This window comes from Tachysurus fulvidraco, chromosome 8 (genome assembly GCF_022655615.1).
Source record: "Tachysurus fulvidraco isolate hzauxx_2018 chromosome 8, HZAU_PFXX_2.0, whole genome shotgun sequence".
NCBI lineage: Eukaryota > Metazoa > Chordata > Actinopteri > Siluriformes > Bagridae > Tachysurus > Tachysurus fulvidraco.
The window spans coordinates 15544539-15551789 of NC_062525.1; positions in this window are offsets into that span (position 1 = coordinate 15544539).

Here is a 7251-nt window from a genome sequence, read left to right on the forward strand (position 1 = left end):
TCTTATAGTCTATAATTCTGTAACTCACTTGTGTCTACATATAGTGAAAATCAAGCATGACATACTTGTAGTACTCTAGACTATATTACATTTTTCCCCATAGCACAGTGTAAAATCTAATCTAGGTATTACTCTGACCCAACTTTACATATTCCATTTGCCATCATCGTAAAGCTGGTCCCAGCTGGACTGTTTGTGTAGTCATGGTAAGTAGACGCTGTTCACCTCATGGCAGAATCCAGGCAGATGTACTCATGTCTTATCATTCCAGAAATTATATGAACCTTTGTAATAGCACAGATGTGGCAGCCATCACTGGGGAATTCTCATCAAGCCATGTGGAGCAGATGCATTAATGAAATTTCCTTCTTCCTACAGTCATGCCAGAAGTTATGAGCATGGACATCGAATCTTCCACATTACTGATTCTGCACACATTCCATTTGAACATGCTGTTTTTTGGTATGAACTATTTTTGGTCTGTTTACATGCATTTCTTAACTGAAATTATGAAATAAGGAATATTTGATCACATACAAACATACAGTATGAACACATACAGTTCTGTGGGTTGATGTTCACCATGTGAGGTCTATTTTTCAGTTTAATAATAATTCATTCAGTGTTTACTTGTATTACCAGAAAAAGAAGAAAACCATGGTTTCCATGGTGATCTGCAGTGGTACATGATTTACTGAGTGGATGGACTGGGGGCTGCATGTGCCCACAAAACACCATCCTATAGACATGATCATATCAAGCTGTATCAATACTGTATATATACTGTATCAATGAGTAGACTAGTGAATGTTTGGAGGGTAAACATTTTATCATATTAACTAGGTAAGGGCATTGTAGCGAGTGTGTGAAGCATGGGAGCAGTCCGGATCAAAAAAAAACATGTACAGCACCTGCATGTGCCACACCGCACGAGCATGGTACCCGTTTGGTGAGGATTACATGAGGATAACAGTGCAATTGGGAACCTTATTCCTCTCATGGAGTTCCTGGGTTCAGGTATCAGAGGTTTATGTAATTAGAGTTGTGCTGTAGTGAAAAATCCAGACTGTGCAAACACATAAAACTAAGACACATCTCCACACTCATATGACTGAAACTTTCCAAACCTGGTGGTCAATGTACAGCAATCAAAAATGAGTTTTACATAATATTTCACACACCTACAGACCAATGACAGAACCACATGCACACTATTTTGGTAAGATATTTCCATGTAAGGGTGGGTGGCACAGTGGGTAGCATTGCTGCCTTATAGCTCCATCGTCCCCAGTTTAATCCTGAGCTCCGGATGTGTCTGTATCTTATTTCTGTGCACCTTCTCCTCATATCTGCCTGGTCTTCAACAGGGATAATCCATTTTTACTTCCACCGCCCAAAATATTAGATGGATTGGCTACTCTAAATTGCCCCTGAGTGTGCAGGTTGTACATGTAATTGGTGTACATGGTAACCTGTGATGTGATGGATTGGTATCCTATTCAGGATCCTCTCACCTTGTGTCCCTTGTTCCTTGGATAGGCTCTGAATTTCAGGATAAAGAAGTTACTTAAGATGAATGAATTGTGCGGTCAATGCCAGTCCCTATGGAATTCGGTTTCTTTTAAAATTGTGGTTCATATTGTGTGGTGGAGAGCAAAGTCTCACCTATGGTTGGGTCAAAAACATAAATCCTACCAGCTTGTTGTCAGGACCTGCATCACAATATGATGGTAAGTGACTTTCAGGAATGTGATTAAAAAGATTATGTAAGATCATTGAGTCTGTGATAACTGATTTACACAATTTAAAAATACTCTTGTAAAGGTTTATACAACCGTACATTCATAGTTCAACAGCTCTCATTTGTGTAGGCTGATATTAGAATTATCATATTGTTCAAGTGGTGATTAACAAAAGTTGCAATGTGTGGGGTTTCACCTTTCTGGGTTTCACCAATGGAAACATGGCGTGGCTGCGCTAAGCGGATGCAGCAAAAAAAACACTGTATCACTAAACAGACTGAACAAGTACCAGGTGTGTTTATCGAGACAGAAAATAACTGCAGTTCAGGAAGTGAGTGGAATCGCCTAGGAAGTGTGTGAAGAGGGAAAATACCACATTAAATGAGTGTGAAATGTAATAAGTTAGTGTGACAATGAAGGAAGCTTGTTGGATAAAAACTGTCACGTTTGGTACTAAGAGCATAGCAGTAATTTCACTCATGGTCTTTGTTGGATTACACGGCTGGCTTTTAAACGATAAAGCGATTAACTCATTTTTTCAAGCTTTACTAACATAAACTGTACTTGTGTTAGCTTTGAAAAAAGGCTATCACTGATGGGAAATTCTAAATTAGTCAAGACAACATTTTTAATTGTTTCATTTAAATCAAATTCATTTGAATTTTGGTTTAGCTTTTGAAGATATCGATCATCTCAGAAAATAAGAAATGAAAAATATTTTAAAAACATACGATTAAACATGCACTTTCAAGACAACTGTTCAACAGCTGATCATTTACAAATGTGTTGAGTAAAACATCCTGTATTGCTGCTCTTATTAATCCAAATGACATGGCTATCCTTAACACGAACTTTACTTGACAATGGTGTAGTGTTACCATGGTGATTACTTCTAATGTTTTTCAGCATTTTATTAACTAGCTAATATTATCTCATTGTAAACTCACTAGCTAATGAACAGGAATGAGAGTTATTTGTTTAGGAATATTCATGGTTATTGGGTTGTGTAAGTAAAAGCATGAGGCAGAAATGAAAATACCTCAAAAATGAACAGATATGATTTTCAACTGGTTGAAAATGACAATAATTAGACATAGTGTAATTTATAATATAGTTCCCAGGTAGCTAAACAGTACAGTTTATGTACTTTTGATTGTTAACTTAAATAGCTAAAAGCGTACTGCTTAATGTGACTGTCCATGTTACAGTCAGCATACAGGCTACTGTACATCCTGACTACATTTAAGTAGTATTTCACTTTATGATGTATGTAATACACAGAAGCAAACTATTTTGAGATGCTATTAGTTATTACTATTAGTAATAGTAACAACACTAGTATGCAATTTGGGACCAACACACAGCTGTATAGTGATCTCATAATTCCAAAAATGATGAGACTCTTTACATTTACAGCACGGCACATTTCACTCAGGACAGCATTGAGAAAACAGGCCAGTGTGACAGGATTGATTTAGCCTGGGGTTTCATGACATTAAATAATGAATCAGCATAATTCTGCACAGGTTTGGAACAGCAGCTGGTTACAAAACAGACTGTCAGGAGAACATTTGCAGACATTAACATACAAAATGCTGCTTCTTTTGCTAATCTGGTTCATTAATGTCATCTCACTGACACTGCTGATAGTGTAACTACAGCATAAAGCCATCATGTCCATGACAGGAAAGGAGTCTCAGCATAAACAGAAGGAGTTGTATAAGTGGAAAAATAGTGCAGTACAGTTGATGGAAATTACTAAGATGTGTTTCAAAAACGGGTATATATTTAAAACAAGAAAATAAGATATGAGGAATTAAATCCATTTATGCATGTTTAGATGAATTGTTCTCTCTGTGTATGCATGGGGCTACTTGGCTCCTCTTATATTTTCTTACATTTTCCAACACACCAACTAACACCATGCCTGTAGGTGGCTGGTGACTCTAAATTACCCCTAGGTGTGAATCTGTGTGTGTGTGTGTGTGTGTGTGTGTGTGTGTGTGTGTGTGTGTGTGTGTGTGTGTGTGTGTGCATTTTGTGCATTTATGTCCCATCTAGTGTTTGATTCTGCCTCGTGTTCAGTGTTCCTGGGCTAGGATCCAGAGCCACTGTGACCCTGACAAGGATAAAAAGTAATAAGTAAATGATTTAAATACAAACAACACAATGTGTGTTTGAAAGGACTAGCTAATGTAGATTTGAAATTTGCTAGCATACATGCTTAGCTTAGATCAAGTGCTAACAGTGTTCTTCTGAAAAATTAAGGAAATTTACCATTTCTTTTCATATTTGCAATTTTCAGCTGATGTGTCAGCTTCATCATTAAGTACAATAGCAGAAAGACTGGTCTATGGTCCATTAATTGCCTTTTAGGAAAGAAGGGGCAGAACTGAGCAGCTTTACCATGTATGGGAGAGAACTAATTTCACAGCCAGAAAAAGACTGGTGCTTGAATGGCAGAAACCATCCAGGCTATTTGTATTCCTGTTTTTTTTTTTTTATTAATATATCTTTGAAATTCGATGATTATTAAATGTCTATATAGATGCACAGCTAAGCCACTTCTAGCGCAATTTGCTCATGACAGGGATAAATTCTTGACAACAGATAGAGTATTCGTCTAGCAGATCATTTCATCAGGCCACTGTCCTTTTCAGTTTTAAGACAAAATGTTTAAAAGCTAAGAGAGATGGAAGTGACCTCCATTTGTCAGTAGTCTCAAACGAGTCTTATCTGTCCTTCCATTCAGCAAACAACAACTTCAGGATGATATGAGAGGTCACTAAAGGATTTAGCATTAGTGCTACACCTTAAAAGGGATCGTCATATGTCAAGTCTAATCCTCACTATGAACTGAATTATGCCTGGCATAAGAAAAGAAGCTCTTGGCTGCTGCTAAAATCAGAAGAAACATGAAAAGAGAGCCCTCTACTACAGTATCAAAGCACTGCTGCTGTATCTAGGGCAGCAGACTGCTGTGTCCAACATACTTTCTTTTATTTTTTTCTCATTCTTTTTAGCCCTGCTTTTCTACCACTCCGGAGTATCAGCTCCCACCATCAGCTACCACTTGATGTGATTAAGTGTACACTTGGTCTGTGCTTTAGCCCTCTCTTTACAATAGCGTTTCTGGACTATAATGTACTTGTTGAACTCTTGTCATAAGGCAATCACTGAATCCTTTAGGTGGAATTCCAGAGCATCTCTGAAAGTGAAATAGCTTTGTGCTTTTAAGTAAAAAAAGACAGCACGGAGTAAAGAACAGTAAGCAATGAATGAATCTGTAAGCTCTGTTGGTTAGGGGATAAGAACCGTTTACTGGGACAGAACCTTAACACGCCACCAATCACTTGGCTCCTACTAGAGGCACACAGTGGGGTGCAGGTCTGATCTATGACGCTCAGTACACACCCAGAGAAGCACTCGTACCAGCTGTATAGCTCGGATTAATCGCCTTCTCTTATTACCAGATGAAGTCCGAGACCGAGTGCTGAAATACAGCTCATGTGCTCCTTGAGGCATGCATTTAAAAGAGCACCTTGAAATCTGAAATCTTTTCTGTATAACTATTCATTGCCATTTGCCTTGTTTGCATCTAATAATGGCTCAACCCAAATAAGCATAATCACCATAATTACCATAATTTAGTGATAATTACATCAACTACAAACAAAAGGGCTGCTTAGAGCATGGCACACAAACATGTGTTCATTACAGGAATGGCTGTTGTTGGACTGCCTGCTGTGTTTTAAGTGGTCTACGATATACATCTCTCTCTATTATGTGCCATATAGTTTGCATACAATGTAAAAAGGTTTTCAGACACAGAACACCTAGTGTGGCATGGTCTAGGCACCGTCTCCATCTCGCATCTGTCATCCGATTTCAGTCATGCAGTCGAAGCACACTGCGTCTGTGCCTCCTTATTGCATGTGGATCCATTCCAATAAATGGAATCCCTACAGAACAGCACACAGCATGCACAGATCACATCCACACACCAGTGAGATTTGATTGCAATGTCAGCTGGTTCCCGTCTCAAACAGGACAGATCAGTTTAGATACCAGTATTTAGATACCAGTATATCTGCCCTGGCTTTAGAATTGTGATAGCAGCTGAAAGTAAACAGTATTTGTTTAAATAGATATTTAGATTGTAAGGCATGTCAGTGCAGCATTGCCATTGTCAGTGAAATGAAGTGTCTCTTTATGTGCCTGGAAATGCATCCCTAAATAATCATCAGTCATGAAATAATCAGTGTGATGTTCCTCTGTGGAGGAGAGCTTCCCTGTTTAACCTAAAGTTCGCTACAAGCTCTTCCAGGCAGACAGGCCCTAGAGCAGCACATGATCTCAGACATAACAAATTACCATCCCAATCTGGCTCATCTTCCAGTCCCAACTGTTTATGTAAATGACACATGTTGCAGTTAGAAACGTGTCAGTTTCTCCTCCCCATCAGGCCTTTGTTTTGAGAGAGGTTAATAGGGAAACACTGATGGTTTTTCACTGCCGATTCGGGAAGCTCATGTAGTCTGCTGTCGATCATGAGATCCCAATATTTAATTGCTCCCTTGTAAATATTTAGCTCTCTCAATGTATTCATCACAAAAGCTCAAACACTGACTGTGATTATTCCCTGTGATTCTTTCAAATATTTTTTCCATATGGCCCGAGACACTGATAAAGCATCTTAATCTATGCTATATTTGGAATTCTAATGGCATACCTCATTTAATCTCGGAAATTCTTTAAGAGGTTCAACTATTAGTCTGTATTATTCCATGTAATTTGATTACAGCAAGAGAACACTTTCCTTTTGTAATATTCCCATATCTGCTACTCAAAGAGCTTCTTTATGCAACATCTTTGTTTTGAGCAAGGTCAACATCTCCAATTCTGCCTGCAGACAAAGGAGCATTGAATTCGAAAATCATGTCCACTTGAACTAAAAGAATAAGACGTACCGTATAAATAAAAAAGTATGCTTGGTCTCAAGATGCACTAAAGCAGATTTTTGAATTAAGTAACCCTGTAGGGAGCAGTGAAGGCAAACATCTGGGATTAATGGTGCCGAAGGCAACATTTCAGAAGTGAAACAAGCATGCACCGGTTTTCCAAGAACACTTTGTTGATAAATTATCAACTACAAACATGACTGACATTACATAAAAGGGCTTATCTCAAGCGAGTTATGTAGAGCGACTGGCCTGGGCTCACTCCACTGTGCAGTCATCCACTCCTGAGCTGCACATTTTCAGTGGAGGCAGTTCCCCCATTTAGAACACACATTATTCTGCTGTTATATAACCACTAAAAAAGCATAGAACCCAAAACCCTTTTTTGATGGTTGCTAAACCATCAGGTAACTATAGCAACCAGTGATCCTGGTCAATCACTATATTGGGAAATATTTTGCAGCCAACTGTTTACAAATATTCAGAGTTTGTTCAGCTTGCTGTTACAGGTGTAAAATCTCTCGGAATTGGACACAGAACAGAAGTGC